The sequence below is a fragment of the Macaca fascicularis genome, chromosome 2 (assembly GCF_037993035.2).
Source record: "Macaca fascicularis isolate 582-1 chromosome 2, T2T-MFA8v1.1".
In the NCBI taxonomy this organism is placed as follows: Eukaryota; Metazoa; Chordata; class Mammalia; order Primates; family Cercopithecidae; genus Macaca; species Macaca fascicularis.
In genome coordinates this window covers 66,067,267-66,086,202 of record NC_088376.1, presented here as the reverse complement: position 1 = coordinate 66,086,202, position 18,936 = coordinate 66,067,267, and the positions used below count along the sequence as shown (strand labels likewise).

At 34.3% G+C, this 18,936-nt stretch overlaps 1 long non-coding RNA gene across 4 annotated transcripts; it reads left to right on the top strand.

The window, feature by feature from the left end:
* Window positions 1–10,190: 10,190 nt before the first annotated feature.
* Window positions 10,191–15,737, top strand: LOC135969504 (uncharacterized). Of its 4 annotated transcripts, XR_012431801.1 has the most exons (5): window positions 10,191–10,354; window positions 10,800–10,901; window positions 11,482–11,594; window positions 14,907–15,027; window positions 15,483–15,737. It is a non-coding gene; the product is annotated as an uncharacterized lncRNA (long non-coding RNA). The 4 variants fall into 4 exon arrangements; XR_010584767.2 differs by lacking the exon at window positions 10,800–10,901; XR_010584766.2 differs by lacking the exons at window positions 10,800–10,901; window positions 14,907–15,027 and adding an exon at window positions 12,858–12,924.
* The last annotated feature ends 3,199 nt before the right edge of the window (window positions 15,738–18,936 follow it).

Sequence of the window (18,936 nt, the reverse complement as noted above, 5' to 3'; positions counted from 1 at the left end):
TAAAATGTGAAGGAGATTTTTAAGTCAAACTGCTTTACCCACAACTTTAGTACACAGCCTTCATTAGGTTACCTATCAGGGAAAAAAGAAAAAAAAAAAAAAAAACAATAGCGATGTGAACAGATGTCTCATTTAGTCAAAATTGTAATTTGGAATCACCTATTTTTTATAAACCATTATGTTTGTGCTACTATCTCATGAGTAAAAACCTAAATTGAAAGCTATAAGATTTTTGTGAACATATGAATTTAGGCATGTTTACACATATTTGCATGTATTATGAGGTATATTGTGTCTACAGGGTAAAATCTGGTATAGCCAGCCAGAAGTAATTAAGAAATTTGATTCAGATGTGCTTAGGTAAATAAATGCTCATATAAAAACATATACTAATTAACCCAAATGCTTTTTAATTTATGTGACTTAAGTGAATCTCTGATAAATATGCTGATTTTTAAATTACTGATAAAATAAAAACAGAAATATCCTAAAAATTGTCAGCATACATGTTTGCCTGAATTTACTGCTCAGATAAGATAGTATTTGTCTCTGATAGATATTTTAAAGGTATAAAACTATCAACCCAGCTAAAATAGAATTATCTTTGTTTAACTCTTTCATACATAGTATTAATTTAATATTATTTGTTTAATAAAAATATCTGTATAAACTGAGTTATCAACAAAGTAACTATGTATTTAAATGTAGAGTTCTTACATAGATGAACAACTGATCATCACTGGCTGTAAAAGTGATTATCAGGGAAATAACTTGAAAAGATGACTAGATTTGTCCAATGTCTCAATTTTCATAGGTAATCTGGGTATAATTGTTAATTGTTAAAAATAAATAAATTGGGTAAAGATAAATAACACTGAAATTTATAAGTAAACTTTTCATGTAATTTGAAATTCTATGTATATTTTCAGGTAAATTAAGTGATAAATATTCATTAGTGTCTGAATCATTTCCATATAAGATGTATAAGATGATAAAAACTAAAGGAAATTGTTGAAAGCAAATGTTTCCCTTGACTTTTAACATTTTATAGAAATACTAAATATATCTGAGACTATTAGTATATCTACAAATTATGTTATGAAGAAACATATTTCTAAAATTATAAAATTATTTTTATCTATAAAATACTGGTGTTTGACAAATGTTAAAAATTGCTTTCTTCCTCAGTTTTTACTAAAAATTAAGGTTACTAATAATTAAAGTTCTAATTTGTATAGAAAGTGTACCAAAAAAAGCTGTATTATTAATTTAAAAATCTATAATAAAAAACATAAAAATGTGTTTTTTGTTGAGAAAAGTAATAATTTGTCTAATTCAGAAGTTATTTAAAAGTTGTTTCAAAGAATAGATTTATGAAGAAAATAGAAGCAAGTCAAAAAGAAACCAATAAGTAGGAGAGAGAGACAGATGTGAAGAAAGTTATGAGTAGAAAGATACATTTCTATCCCAATTCTCATGGTAACATCAAACCAAAAACCATACAACAGATCCACAAAAAATAAAACACAAAAAATCAAAACATACCACCAGTGAAACTCATCATAAGTAAAAGGCAAGGAGAAAAGGGTGAAAAGAAGTTAAAAAATCCACTAGAAAATAACATGACAAAAGGGAAGGAATAATGCTTTCTTTATCTATAAAATACATGGTGTGTAAATGCACTAAACACTCACGTCAAAATAAATAGAATGGCTGAAGAATAAAACCAAAAATTCGGGGGGCGTGCCCAACATGGCTGAATAGGAACAACTCCAGCTTCCAGCTCCCAGCATGAGCGACACAGAAGATGGGTGATTTCTGCATTTTCAACTGAGGTACTGGGTTCATCTCACTGGGGCGTGTTGCACAGTTGGCACTGGTCTGCAGGTGCAGCCCAACCAGAGAGAGCAGAAGCAGGGTGAGGCATTGCCTCACCTGGGAAAGCCAAGGGGGAAGGGAATTCCTTTTCCTAGCCAAAGGAAATTGAGACACACAACACCTGAAAAATCGGGTAACTCCCACCTAATACTGTGCTTTACCAAGGGTCTGAGCAAATGGCACACCAGGAGATTATATCCCACACCTGGCCCAGAGGGTCCCATGCCCACGGAGCCTCCCTCATTGCTAGCACAGCAGCCTGAGATCTAACTGCAAGGCGGCAGCGAGGCTGGGGGAGGGGTGCTTGCCATTACTGAGGCTTAACTGGGTAAACAAAGCCACCGGGAAGCTCGAATTGGGTGGAGCCCACCACAGCTCAAGGAGGCTGGCCTGCCTCTGTAGACTCCTCCTCTGGGGACAGGTCATAGCTAAACAAAAAGCAGCAGAAACCTCAGCAGTGGTAAATGCCCCTGTTGACAGCTTTGAAGGGAGCAGTGGATCTCCCAGCATGGAGGTTGAGATCAGAGAACGGACAGACTGCCTGCTCAAGTGGGTCCCTGACCCCTGAGTAGCCTAACTGGGAGACATCCCCCACTAGGTGCAGACTGACACCTCACACCTCACATGGCAAGGTACACCCCCAATACGAAACTTCCAGAGCAAGAATCAGACAGCAACACTCACTGTTCAGCAATATTATATCTTCTACAGCCACCACTGCTGATACCCAACAAACAGGGTCTGGAGTGGACCTCAGGCAAACTCCAACAGACCTATAGCTAAGGCTCCTGATTGTTGAAAGGAAAACTAACAACCAGAAAGGACACCCACACCAAAACCCCATCAGTACGTCACCATCATCAAAGACCAGAGGCAGATAAAACCACAAAGATGGGGAAAAAGCAGTGCAGAAAAGCTGGAAATTCAAAAAATCAGAGTGTATCTCCCCCTCCAAATGAACGCAGCTCATCGCCAGCAACAGAACAAAGCTGGATGGAGAATGATTTTGATGAGTCGAGAGAAGAAGGCTTCAGTTGATCAAACTTCTCAGAGCTAAAGGAAGAACTATGTAATCAGCTCAAGGAAACTAAAAATCATGAAAAAAGATTTGATGAATGGCTAACTAGAATGATCAATGTAGAGAAGTCCTTAAAAGAACTGATAGAGATGAAAATCATAACAGGAGAACTATGTGAAAAATGCACAAGGTTCAGTAACTGACTCGATCATCTGGAAGAAAGAGTATCAGTGATTGAAGATCAAATGAATGAAATGAGGTGAGAAATTAAGTGTAGAGAAAAAAGAAGAAAAAGAAATGAACAAAGCCTCCAAGAAATATGGCATTATGTGAAAAGACCAAATCTTCGTCTGATTGGTGTGCCTGAAAGTGACGGGGAAAATGGAATCAAGTTGGAAAACACTCTGCAGGATATCATCCAGGAGAACTTCCCCAACGTAGTAAGGCAGGCCGATATTCAAATTCAGGAAATACAGAGAATGTCACAAAGATACTCCTCAAGAAGAGCGACTCCAAGACACATAATTGTCAGATTCACCAAAGTTGAAATGAAGGAAAAAATCTTAAGGGCAGCCAGAGAGAAAGGTCGGGTTACCCACAAAGAGAAGCCCATCAGAATAACAGCAGATCTCTCGGCAGAAACTCTCCAAACCAGAAGAGTGTGTGGGCCAATATTCAACATTCTTAAAGAAAATAATTTTCAACCCAGAATTTCATATCCAGCCAAACTAAGTTTCGTAAGTGAAGGAGAAATAAAATCCTCTACAGACAAGCAAATGCTTAGAGATTTTGTCACCACCAGGCGTGCCCTATAAGAGATCCTGAAGGAAGCACTAAACATGGAAAGGAACAACAGGTACCAGCTATTGCAAAAACATGTCAAATGTAAAGTCCATCAATGCTAGGAAAAAACTGCATCCACTAGCAAGCAAAATAACCAGCTAATATCATAATGACAGGATCAAGGTCACACATAACAATATTAACCTTAAATGTAAATGGACAAAATGGTCCAGTTAAAAGACACAGACTGGCAAAATGGATAGTCAAGACCAATCAGTTTGCTGTATTCAGGAGACCCATCTCACATGCAGAGAGACACACATAGGCTCAAAATAAAGGGATGGAGGAAGATCCACCAAACAAATGGAAAACAAAAAAAAAGCAGGGTTTGCAATCCTTGTCTCTGATAAAACAGACTTTAAACCACCAAAGATTAAAAGAGACAAAGAAGGCTGTTACATAATGATAAAGGGGTCAATTCAACAGGAAGAGCTAACCTAAATATATATGCACCCAATACAGGAGCACCCAGATTCATAAAGTAAGTCCTTGGAGACTTACAAAGAGACTTAGACTCCCATACAATGATAATGGGAGACTTTAACATCCCACAGTCAACATTAGACAGACCAACGAGACAGCAGGTCAAAAAAGATATCCAGGAATTGAACTCAACTCTGCACCAAGCAGACCTAATAAACATCTACAGAACTCTCCACACCAAATCATCAGAATATACATTCTTCTCAGCACCACATCACACTTATTTGAAAATTGACCACATAGTTGGAAGTAAAGCACTCCTCAACAAATGTAAAAGAACAGAAATTATAACAAACTGTCTCTCAGACCACAGTGCAATCAAACTCAGAACTAAGAAACTCAATCAAAACCGCTCAACTTCATGGAAACTGAACAACCTGCTCCTGAATGACCACTGGGTATACAAAAAAATGAAGGCAGAAATAAAGATGTTCTTTCAAACCAATGATAAAAAAGATACAACATACCAGAATCTCTGGGACACATTTAAAGCAGTGTGTAGATGGAAATTTATAGCACTAAACGCCCACAAGAGAAAGCAGGAAAAATCTAAAATTGACACCCTAGCATCACAATCAAAAGAACTAGAGAAGCAAGAGCAAACACATTGAAAAGCTAGGAGAAGCCAAGAAATAACTAAGATCAGAGCAGAACTGAAGGAGATAGAGACACAAAATTCCTCCAAAAAATCAACGAATCCAGGAGCTGGTTTCTTGAAAAGATCAACAAAATTGGTAGACCGCTAGCAAGACTAATAAAGAAGAAAAGAGAGAAGAATTAAATAGATGCAATAAAAAATGACAAAGGGGATATCACCACCGACGTCACAGAAATACAAACTACCATAAGAGAATACTATAAACACCTCTACACAAATAAACTAGAAAACCTAGAAGTAATGGATAATTTCCTGAACACTTACACTTTCCCAAGACTTCACCAGGAAGAAGTTGAATCCCTGAATAGACCAATAGCAGGCTTTGAAATTGAAGCAACAATTAATAGCCTACCAATGAAAAAAGTCTAGGAACAGATGGATTCACATCTGAATTCTACCAGATGTACAAGGAGGAGTTGGTACTAGTCCTTCCAAAACTATTCCAATCAATAGAGAAAAAGGGAATCCTCCCTAACTCATTTTACAAGGCCAACATCATCCTGATACCAAAGCCTGACAGAGATACAACACAAAAAGAGAATTTTAGAACAATATTCCTCATGAACATTGATGCAAAAATCCTCAATAAAATACTGGCAAACCGAATCCAGCAGCACATCAAAAAGCTGATCCACCATGATCAAGTGGGCTTCATCCCTGGGATGCAAGGCTGGTTCAACATTCGCAAATCGATAAACGTAATCCAGCATATAAACAGAACCAAAAACAAAAAACACAAGATTATCTCAATAGATGCAGAAAAGGCCTTTGACAAAATTCAACAGCCCTTCATGCTAAAAACTCTCAATAAATTCGGTATTGATGGAACGTATCTCAAAATAATAAGAGCTATTCATGACAAACCCACAGCCAATATCCTATTGAATAGGCAAAAACTGGAAGCATTCCCTTTGAAAACTGGCACAAGACAGAGATGCCCCCTCTCATCACTCCTATTCAACATAGTGTTGGAATTTCTCTCCAGGGCAATCAGGCAAGAGAAAGAAATAAAGGGTATTCAGTCAGGGAGATAAGAAGTCAAATTGTCCCTGTTTGCAGACGACATGACTGTATATTTAGAAAACCCCATTGTCTCAGCCCAAAATCTCCTTAAGCTGATAAGCAACTTCAGCAAAGTCTCAGGATACAAAATCAATGTGCAAAAATCACAAGCATTCTTATAAACCAGTAACAGACAAACAGAGAGCAAATATATATAAAGCAAATATTGTTAGAACTATAGTATTGGTATAGACCCTAATACTAGGTGGAGACATCAACACCCATCTTTCAGCATGGTACAGATAATCCAGACAGAAAATCAACAAAATAAGCATCACACTAAATCAGCACTGTAGGATAAATTAACCAAATAAATATTTACACAACATTTCACCCAACAACTACAGAATATACATTTTTTTCTCTGCATGTGGATCATTCTCAAAGAAAGAACATATGTAAGGCCATAAAATAAAGCTTTAAAAAATTCAAATAAAAAAAGAAATCCAGTATCTTCCTTGACCACAGTGGAATAAATCTAGCACCCAATAATGAAAGAAAATTTAGAAACTATAAAAACATATGGAAATTAAACAATATGGTCCTGAATGAGCAGTGGGTAAAAGTAGAGATTAAGAAAATAATTTAGAAGTTCCTTGAAACAAATGAAAATAAAAACATAACATACCAAATTATGTGGGATACAGCCAAAGTAATACTAACAGAAAAGTTTATAGCAATAAGTAGCTACACCAAAAAAGTAAAAAAAAAAAAAAAAAAAAAAGGCAAATAAATATTTTAACAATGTCTCCTAAAGACTTAGAACAACAGGAGCAAAATCAGCCTCAAAATCAGTAGAAGAAAACATATGAACATCAGAGCAGAAATAAATGAAATTGAAATGAAGAAAACAATACAAAAGATCAGTGAAATGCAAAGTTTTTTTTTTCTAAGAAGATAAACAAAATAGACAAAGCTTTAGCCAAACTAATTAAGAAAAAATGCAATGAAGATCAAAAAAATAAAATCAGAGATAAAAAAGTAAGCATTATAATTAATACCACAGAATTCAAAGGATCAGTAGAGGCTACTCTGAACAGCTATTTGCCAAAAAACAAACAAACAAACAACAACAACAAAAGAAACTGGAGAACCTAGAAGAAATGGATAAATTCCTAGACACATGCAACCTGCCAAGATTAAATCATGAAGAAATCCAAAATGTAAATAGAGAAATGACAAGAAATGAGATTGAAATGGTAATAGACACCTCCTAGCACAGAAAATATTGGGAACTGCTGTCTTTAGTGCTGAAGTTTACGAAACATTTAAAAAAAGAGCTAATAACAATCCTATTCAAACTATTCTGAAAAATAGGAGAGGAGGGAATAGTTCCAAACTCATTCTATGAGGCTAGAATTATCCTGATACCAAAACCAGACAAAGATACAACAAAAGAAGAAAAGTGCATGCCAACATCCCTGAGGAACATTGATGCAAAAATTCTCAACAAAATACAAGCAAACCAAATCCAACAACATATTAAAAAGATCACCTATTGTTATGAAGTGGGATTTATCACAGAAATGCAAGAATGGTTCAATATATGTGAATCAATCAATGTGATACATTATATCAACAGAATGAGCATTTACACACACCATATGATCATTTCAATTGCTGCTGAATATCATTTGATAAATTTCAACATCTTTTTATGATAAAACACAGAGAATGTACCTGGGTGGTTAGGGGTGAAAGGGTAGAGATTTTTAGTGAGTACAAAACTATAGTCAGAAACAATATGATCTAATATTTGATTGCACAAGAGAGTGACTACAGTCAACAATAATTTATTGTACATTTTAAAATACTTGAAAATTATAATTGGATTGTTTGTAATAAATAAATAAATAAATAAATAAGGATAAATGCTTGAGGTCATAGATACCCCTTTTACCCTAATGTGATCATTACACATTGCATACCTGTATCAAAATATCTTATATATCCCTAAAATATTTACACCTACTATATACTCACGAAAATTTAAAGTAATAAAAAGAAGAAAACAAAGGGAGTTACTAGTTGTATTACTTTATTCTCACACTGCCATAAAGTACTACCTGAGACTGGGTAATTTATGACGAAAAGAGGTTTGATTCGTAGTTCTATAGGCTATAGCAGAAGCATCACTGAGAGGCCTCAGGAAACTTACAATCATGGCAGGAGGCAAAGGGGAAGCAAGGACGTCTTTATGATGGCAGAGCAGGAGAAGGAGTGAAACTGAAGGGAAATGCCATACACTTTTAAACCATCAGATCTCATGAGAAGTTGCTCACTATCGTGAGAACAGCAATAAGGAAATCTGCCCCCATGATCCAATTAAGCCTCACCAGGCACCTCCCCTGAGATGTGGGGATTATAATTCTACATGAGATTTGCATAAGGACACAGAGCCAAACCATATCACTGGTGTTGAGAAAAAACAAAAACAAAAAACTGATTAATAAACCCAGAGATGGCTTTGAAGAGACAGTTTTCAAGCACAAATGCCTGATAATGAGAATTATTACAAAAGACTCTAAAAGCCACAACCTTAAACAAAAGCCATTACAACCTTAAACAAAAAATACTTCAACATAATCTACCCAGCAAGTTCTAGCACAACCTTAGACTGATGCTATCCTTGTTATTGATCTTTTCAGGCAAGGATCATTATCTCAAAATTATAATGAAATCCTCCTCATTTTTTTCTTTAAAAACTTTGACTTCCTTTACCTTCTTAAATATGTGCATAGTTTTCTATGGTTTGCATATTTTCATTGCAATGCCCTATTCCTGAATAAATATCATTTCCTTTTTGAGAGTTTTTCTCTGTTTATTTAGGTTGCAAATATATATGTTTACAAATCCTAACTCCACAGAAAAACAATGCTGCAAATTTAACATTTTAACAAAACTTTACCCAAATCAAAAAATGCATCATTCTAACAACTTACAGAGTAGCTATGGTAACAGTCACTGTTCCCAAGGGGCTTGTAACACCACACAGTTACTCAGCACCTGCTGCATTATATCCAGCTCATGGTGCTAAGCATTATTCATGTTATTCCATGCAAAAGGCACTATAATTAAATTCCACTATTTCAATTATCATTAAGTAGGAATTTCAATGATTAATGTAACACATGTACTTTATGGATTTTGAGAATATCTCTATTAGACACCTTTAAAAATAGTATTTTGATTCACAATCATAGTTTCCTTAAAAGTTACCTAACAAGTTGCACAGAATGAAAGAGTAATATGCAACATTTGTGTTAGATTTCATTGCTATTGAAGATTTACAAGTCCTGATTGTTACATTGTTTTTAGCACAATTTTAGTTGAGCTTATACTTACACAAAATATTTTATTATAAATTGAATAGAATATTTTTATTGAACTGTAGTTTTTATCATTTAATATGGATAACACTTGACTATCATCATCTGAGAACAGCATGGTTTATACAGCATATACCCTAAACCTTCTAAAAAATAAAACACATATTACACTTACATTTAATTAAAAGAAGTGTGCATCACACTATGAATACAATTTCTTTCATCAAGTAAATTGCAACCAATGTGAAAAAAAAGGACGATAGCTTTTTGCATTATTTGTCTTTTTTATTACATTTCTTTAATTTCAAAATGTCCAAAGAAGCAATATCTTGCATATGTTAATATTTCCTTTGGGATGGTCAAAGTTTAACTTCCATTAGTAGATGGATGTTAATACCTTAATCTATTCATCAGTAATGAAATAAGACCTTTGGTATGAAGTTTATGAGAAGACCAAAAGAGAGATAAATGACAAATGTTCTGTAATATTTCTAAAATTATGGCATAATTACCTGTTATAATGTACATTATAAGGGGAATCAACTATTACAATTAAATGTTGAGCAGAAACAAAGATAAAACTTCTTCAAATTAATATTATTGAGAAATGTTATAACACTATCATGGCAGTATTACTTCCAAAAATATCTTGGAAAACTTATAATGAGAAAGTATATATTATTTGTGTAAAAATAAAAGCATTTTTGCAAGTCTCGATCTTTCCAAAGCTATCAGTTTTGATGCCACAGAGAGAAAATTACCATTTTAGGTGGCAAAACTGCTATCACAGATGAATTCCGAAGAAATAAGTATTCCATTTTTATGCAGATATCCTCTGCAATAAAGAATGAGGAAAACAACTTACATAAGTTATGTGTAAGCAGATTGATTTCTAAATAAAATTTTTCAAATTCTTACTGAGATGTCAGCAGCTGCTATTTGAAAATGAGTGACTACTTTCAATATGCTACAGTGGAAATGGAGCTCTCAAATTAAAACTCAAATTACTTGTCTCATCGTTAATACATGAACTATTTGGATACTATAATAGTTGCTGTCCACGACTGGACTAAACAATAAAATGTAAGTACAAGAATTCAAAACTCATAATATTCTTTCTTTTATTCTATGGTCTTCATATAAGATGAGGTTATTGCTTATTGCTTAAAATTTTGCATGCAGAGCAATTATATTTAGCAGTCACAATCAAGTCAGTCTGTTATCGAAAGGGACAGCCTGAATCACAACGGGCAAGAGGCTAAGCAAAGGTGGTTTATGCTTTTAGATCATTTGAGAATTCTGTCACCCCAAATTTTTAAGAGTATCCCTTATGCTTTATTCAAATTCCACCTATAGTCTAACAACATTTATTACTATTCTAACCCTTGTCACTTTTAGTTTTTCTAAAAATTTTTTATCTTTCCGCTTGCAAGTCTTCCCTCAGAAACACATGTTGCAATTTGGTTGCCATTATGACATTATTATGACGGGGGACTTTAAGAGGCGATTTAACACTTTTATAACACAGCTTTTGGGAGTGGATTTTCTCTTTCGCCTTTGGAAAGATGCATCACGAAAACTCTAAGCAGATGCTGTCCTCTTGATTTTTGACTCTCCAGACTCCAGAACTGTGAGCCAATTAATTTCTGTTACCCAGTCACTGGTATTTTCTTACAGCAGCAGAAATGGACTAAGACATGGCTTATATACAATACTGAATTTTTTGTTTGTTATTTATTGTATAAAATATTAGTTTTCAAAAAAAACCTAAAGCATGTACAAATCAAAACTTAATTGTTGTATAAAATGTTTTTATTCTCTCTTCTATTTTTACTGTAACTAGTCAATAAAATATATTATTTAAGAGGAGATTATCTTTAAAATAACAAACAGAGGGTGCTCTATTTAGGCATTGCTTAATTGTTGGTGTCCCCTCAAAATTTATACCTTGAAATTTAATCCCCCACACAATAGTATTAAGAGGTAGAACATTTAAAAGTCGATTAGATCATGAGAGTGAAGATCTCCTGAATAGTATTTATTCCCTTATAAAAGGGGGCCACTTTGCACTTCTACCATGTGAAGGTCCCGTCTGTGAGAAATAGGTCCTCAACAGACACTGAATCTATTAATGCCTTTAGTTTGGATTTTCAAGCCCCCGGAACTGCAAGCCATACGTTTCTTTTATTTTTATTTTTAATTTTTTGCAGATTACCAGACCTGAAGTTTCTGTTATAGCATGTCCTATCTCTGGCCAAACCATGTCAATCAACTTCCCAGGATCCTTGTTCACAGCTCTCTCCCTTCTCTGCGAAGGCCCCAGGTGAGCTCATCAACTCCTGCCACTCCGGCAACTTCCATCTCCGCCCTGTTGCCTTGGCCCAAATTGGCTATGACAGGGATGGATATGTTTCATTAGTTGTTCAAAGCTCGTAGTCTATTGATTATAGATTTAAAGTAGCCATCAAAAACAAATAAATGTTTTGAAGTTTATGGAGATACTTTTTCTGTATCAAATGTGCAAAAAAAATTGCAGTCCTTAAGTTTCCATTTCAAGATAACTTTTCTTCTTCATGACTTGACTTTGTTAGGCATTTTCCAACATCGTGAGTAATTACATGGCTCATAAAAACATCATGCATTAAAGTTATTCTTATTTCATATTTAATATTAAGTAGTATCTTGTCTTTTTAACTAGTCTATTTTATTATAATTCATACAAAACTCTATATTTATTTTATTATTGGAAATTACTATATTTAAAGTGATTAGTCCATATATTTCTACGTTTACTACCAGCATACCTTTCTAAATTTTATTCAGAATTTCATTTTGGCTAAATTGTATCCCTCCAAAACTTACATGTTGAAGTCTTTATCCCCAGTAGCTCAGAATGTGATTATATTTGGAGGTAGAAGTATTAATGAGGTAATTAAAGTAAAATGTAGCTACATGTATAGGTCCTAATTCGATATGGCTGGTGTCCTTATAAAAAGTGATACTTAGGACATAGAAAACACACACACTAAAGGGTGACCATAAAATGTCACAGAAAATAGGTGGCCATTTTCAAGTCAAAGCAAGAGTCCTCAGGAGAAACCAATCCTACCAAAGCCTTGATTTTGAACTTCTAGACCCCAGAATTCAGAGAAAATATCTTTCTGTTTTTTAAGCATACAGTCTTTGATATTTTGTCGTTGCAGCCCTAGCACACTAATACAAAATTTCACTACCATTTTACACAATCAATCCTATCTAGCTTTACAATCACATTTTTGGTTTACTTCCCAAGCCTGGTCAGTTGGGCCTGTATTATTTTTCCCCATACCATAAATAACACACAATTAAAATAAATTAGGTAAAAAGAGATTTATATTTACAGAAGGAGATTTTTAATTCTTAAGATTTGGCCAGATCTATTTTCTGTATCTCTTTACTGGGTAAGATATTTAAAGGTATGAAATAAAAAAATAAATTGGATTGGCTTATGTAAAAGTCATATGAATACTCTTTCAAGGTATATAAAAATGCTCATTAAAGTTAATAAACATCATTTCAATTTTTATAAACTAGTATTTTTCCTTAGGTTTTCCTTCTTCAGAAAAATTACACAGTATTACTTGATTAATGACCTACTTAATTGGACATTACATGTGAGTTTGAGTTTTTCTTTTATTAATGTAACTAAAATTGCATAATATAACAATTTATTAAGATAACTAAAATTGCTTATGATACAAAATTTATTATATGTAAGTAAAACTTGTTTATGCTATATTTCAACAAGACAGCGGTACCCCTGAAACACCACATGCCCTGGGAAAAAAAAAATATATATATATATATATAAAATATAAATATTTCCACTTAATGTTGTTTCTTATTAAAATTGATTTTAATAAGAATATATTTATATATGTTATATTGTATTATTGATATATATAATAATATATATAATGATCAATTTTAATAAGAAACTGAGAGTCAGATGGGAATATTTCCAACTCTCAAACATAAACATCTGATGGCTTGCATTTATGACTATTTTAAGAATCTCAGCATTGGCCAGATTTGGAGGAAATCTTCATGGGTGCCCTGGGAAGTCAAAATACACAGTGAGGGATGGTATACTCTGCTCTTTGCTAAAGGGAAAAAAATGGATCTGAAAGAAATAAAACAAAAAAATATATTGCTGCAAGCGTATTGTCCTTTCTTAAGGTTAAAAAAGTTAACTCATTGTAATCTTTGTTTTTTATCTTCACATTTTAAGTATGTATTTACCAAATATTAGTTGAAAATAAAACACCACCTCCATGAGTCCTGGCTGGGGGATAACTGCTAACCCCTGGCCTGCGGCTTTATTCGTCTCCTGTGTCCTCCCCCACAGAAAACTCATTTCCAGATATCAGGCCCTGAAACGGCTTCCAGTGACAGCTACCATGGCTGATACAGTGGTTATGCCCTTCACCTATCCAGCAAATCTGAAAAGAAATTGGAGAGCCCCACCAACCTTTCCCTGACCTGAACATGTAAATTTTCAAAAATAAGCAAGACTATGGGTTATGGTATGGTTCTTCCATCCTCACAGGGAGATACATGTCCTATGACAAGAACCTTCCCAGGAATGTAATGGAGAGGTGGAGAGAAATTGAATTTCTGTGCCTTTTGAATACTAGTACATAGGTGACCATAATTTCCACAACTCCTTGTATCAAGATGAGAGGAAGAAATTAATGTTCTTCAGTGTTTGTCCTGAGATTACCATTAGCAGTATTTTTGTCCAGGGTAGACTACGGGTGGGCCCATTTGGGCCCCTACAAATCTCCATTGTTGTGGCTGTTATTACCAAACATATCATTGATACATATTGTCTATGGACAGTTCTTATTTTCTTTGCCCCCAGTCTCTGACAGGAATCTTTGAAGTTGAGGCCATCTTTTGGGTCATGTGAAATCCTGTAAACCAACCTGAATGTAGGCACCTAGTGAGAATATCATTTATGGCTCCTTTCAGTTAACTTTTATCAAGATGGAATGGGATGCAAATACCATCCAGCCTCAGAAACCTATCCCTACCAAGAATAATAAAGCATGCACAGCACAACAGGCCAAGCTTCATGTCATATTACCATCCAGGGTACTGCAGTAAAAGAGCATACAATATTTTTACTGACTCGTAGCTGTGACTAAAGGTTGAGCTGTTTGGTTGGACCATTAGCAAGCCTTGGACTGGCATATAAAATAAGCCCTCTTATGGGAAAAAACATATGGATAAAATTATGTTGTGCTTCTAAGTTTCTTTTTTCCCATGTAGATGATCATCAGAAAGTCTCCTGTGCTAAGAAAGGGCAAGGTAATAAACGAGAATATCATACTTTTTAGCTAAATGCAGAGACTGGATTGCTCTCCACTCAGCAAGCACATGTGTGATCAATTGCCTTATGGGCCCATAAGATATTCTTGGCAGATGGATTATTCTGTGTCCCTTATCCAATCCAGAGGGTTCTGCTGGGTCTTGACTGGAGTTGACACTTTCTGCTGGTTTGACTTAGTACCTATACTTTCCACTAACCCTAGCTACACGATTGAGGCCCTAAAATATCTCATTTGTTTTCCTGTTTGGCTTCCTTGAACAGATTGTGACTAACAATGGTTCCATATTTGTGGCAAAGGCAGAGGATGTAATCATGGACTCTCCACGTTTCATATCACACCCCAGCCACAGTGTGGTCAAAACATTTAATGAACAATTTAAAGGTAGGCTTAAGAAGCTAAAAGGAGAGGGCAAGATGATCTAAGCTGAGACCACATATCTCAAGTGAGCAGTCCTGGGCCTTAATGCAATAATTCCTAAAAGAGTACTTTTCACTTATGAAAAGAATGGAAAGAGTATGTGCATAAATAATGTATTTCATAATTATATAATTAAATTTGTGATTGTTTTTATTTACTGTGTGAACTTATTGTTTGAGATCACATGCTTTCAGTCTGAAGAACTTATTATTTATGTTATTAAAAAGAAATATTAGCAACAACTAATTGTTATTTACAATGAATAAAACAGCTAGTAACAATTACTTAAAATTATAAATAAGTACTTGTTGTTAGTTTTTGGCCTTCATTTTTGAAAGACAATTTTGCTGCATGTAAGACACTACTTCATAGAACTTTTCTTTTTTTCCTTTGATGCATTGAATGTGTCATTCTGACAGATGCAGGAAGAAGATAAGGGGGAGTGTCCCTGGAGAATCTCCCACTGGTCTGCACACTGGGAGAACAGGGTGGAGCCACAGGAAGTTAATGTCGTTTGCAGGGGGAGAAACCTGTCCTCTCCTGTTCCTGTGTGGTGACCTGGGATCCAATCTGTGAGTTGGGGGTCTGTTAATAGGAACTTGTCTCGCTTTGTTGAGGGGTTCTTTTCTAGTTTCCTTTTCATCCAATAAATTACATTCCCCTCACCCTTCAAAGTGTCTGCCTGCTTAATGTTTCCTGGTTGTGCTACAAGAACCTTTTTTTATTTTCCCACAATAACTCTACTGCCTCTGCCTTCTACATTTCATTACTTAAAATGAGACGTGACTGTTAATCTTGGAGTTTCATTATATGGGTCAATTTTCTCTTGCCACTTTCAAGATTATTGTGTTGTTTTTGGCTATCAACTTTTAAAAAATAATGTTTTGGAGTGTGGATATCTTTTTATGTATTTATCCTACTTGGAGCTTAATGAGCTTCTTGGATGTATAGTTTCCTTTTGTTTTTCATTTAATTAATTTTATCAACTTTTATATTTAAAAAATATTTCTGCTCTTTTGTCTGTTTCTTCTACTTCTGATATTCCCACCAGACATTCCCACTGAACATATACATTGGTATTAATGGTATCTTATACTTTGAAGACTTTTTGTTCATTTTTCTTCATCATTTTTCTTTGTTCTTTTAATTACATAATCTCATTTGATCTGGCTTCGAAGTTTATATCTTTCTTCTGCAAGTTCAGATCTACTGTGATGCCTATTCAGTCATTTTTAAATTTCAATTATTGTATGTATTTTTCACCTTTAGAATGTATTTGGTGTTTCCTGTAATTTATCTCTTTTCTTAATATTTTCTATTTCAAGTGTCATTCTCATTATACCTTCCTTTAGTTTTAAAAGCATAAATTTCCTTAGTTATTTGAACGTATATATAATAGATGCTTTAAAGTATTTGCTTATAAAGTTTGATGTCTGATCCCTTTCAAAGACACTTTTCTTGCTGTACATTGACATTCTGGAAGTCATCTCTTCAGATAATAATTTTTGTAGCAAAATAGAAGAATTAGCAAATTGGATATGGATGAATGACCAAAATAAATAATTCAAAGGCAGTCTAGGAAGGGAAAAATTTGAAAACCACATAAGGAAATTATTAGACATAACATATAAAGAGACATACACATATTTTCACCTTGAGTAGCAGAGTAGAGAATGGAGTTGAAAAAGAGGTAATATTTTATAAGATAATGTCTAAAAAGATAAAAAGACATAAAATACTAAATTATAATAGCTTTTTGTTTTTGGAAATAACCCAAACTTTCATTACTAAATTTTCTAGACTTTAATTTTTATATATTTATTTATTTATTTATTTATTTTTAATGTTGCTATTATACATAGAAGTTCTGAGTACTAAGAGGAAACTTACCTAGCTTCTGGTTATTTCCTTTCTTCTTTGTCTCCTTCAAACTTTGAGTATATCAATTAGCCACCTCAGTCGTATGGTCCATTACTTTGACCTGTATAGAAACATCCTTCTTTTCTTGCTGGTTAAATAGCATCAATGTATCCAAATTATTATAGTTTCAATTTCCAATTTAATAAAAATGTTCTTTGTCAACATCTATAATATTCTTTCTTTTATTTTTTAATCAACACTTTTAAACTGGAAAATGTTACATTTCTAGAAATAATAAACAAAAACTTGCTTTCATTGTCTGGTGTATTTTGGTTATGGGAGAAACAGCATCATATATTGTTTGACATTTAAAAATCATATACCAGATTATAAAATAGAACCATTGCTTTGTCACCCAACTTCATCACTAAGTTTTCAGTAGTAAGACCTGCTGCTTCTGGGTGATAAAAAGCATTGTAAAAGTAATGAGTTTCACTTAAATTAAACTATTGCTGAACTTTGTTCTTTAAAAAGTGTTTTTGTTCAGAAGAAATATGTACAGAATCATGTGATAAAGTTGTATAGCTAACTATACTACAAAGCTACAGTAATGCAAACAGCATGGTACTGATGCCAAAACAGATATATAGACCAATGGAACAGAACAGAGGCCTCAGAAGTAACACCATACATCTACAACCATCTGATCTTTGACAAACCTGATGAAAACAAGCAATGGGGAAAGGATTCTCTATTTAATAAATAGTGTTGGGAAAACTGGCTAGCCATATGCAGAAAACTGAAACTGGACCCCATTCTTACACCTTATACAAAAATTAACTCAAGATGGATTAAAGACTTCAATGTAAGACATAAAACCATAAAATAAAAATAAATAAATAAATAAATAAATAAATAAACAAACAAACCTAGGAGAAAACCTAGGCAATACCATTCAGGACATAGGCTTGGGCAAACACTTCATGACTAAAACACCAAAAGCAATTGCAACAAAAGCCAAAATTGACAAATGGGATCTAATTAAACTAAGGAGCTCCTTCACAACAAAAGAAACTATCATCAGAGTGAACAGGCAACCTAAAGAATGAGAGAAAATGTTTGCAATCTATATATCTGGCAAAGACCTAGTAACCAGAATCCACAAGGGACTTAAAGAATTTTACAAGAAAAAAACAACCTCATCAAAAAGTGGGCAAAGTATATGAACAGACACTTCTCAAAAGAAGACATTTGTGCAACCAACGAACATATGAAAAAAAACTCATCATCACTGGTCATTAGAGAAATGCAAATCAAAACCTCGATGAGATACCATCTCACTCCAGTTGGAATGGTGAGCATTAAAACGTCAGGAAACAACAGGTGCTGAAGAGGATATGGAGAAATAGGAACACTTTTACACTGTTGGTGGGAGTGTAAATTACTTTGACCATTGTGGAAGAGAGTATGGCAAGTCCTCAATGATCTAGAACCAGAGACAGCATTTGACCCAGTAATCCCATTACTGGGTATATACCCAAAGGATTGTAAATCATTCTACTATAAAGACACATGCATATGTATGTTTATTGCAACACTATTCACAATAGCAAAGACCAAATGTCCATCAATGATAGATTGGATAAAGAAAATGTGGCACATATACACCATGGAATACTATGTAGCCATAAAAAAGAATGAGTTCATGTTCTTTGCAGAGAAATGAATGAAGCTGGAAACCTTCATTCTCAGCAAAATAACACAGGAACAGAACACGAAACACCACATGTTCTCACTCATAAGTGGGAGTTGAACAATGAGAACCCATGGACACAGGGAGGGGAATATCACACGCTGAAGCCTGTTGGGGGTTGTGAGGGGCAAGGGAAGGGATAATATTAGGGGAAATACCTAATGTAGGTAACAGGTTGATAGATTCAGCAAGCCACCATGGCACATGTATACATACCTATGTAACAAACTTGTACATTCTGGACATGTATCCCAGAACTT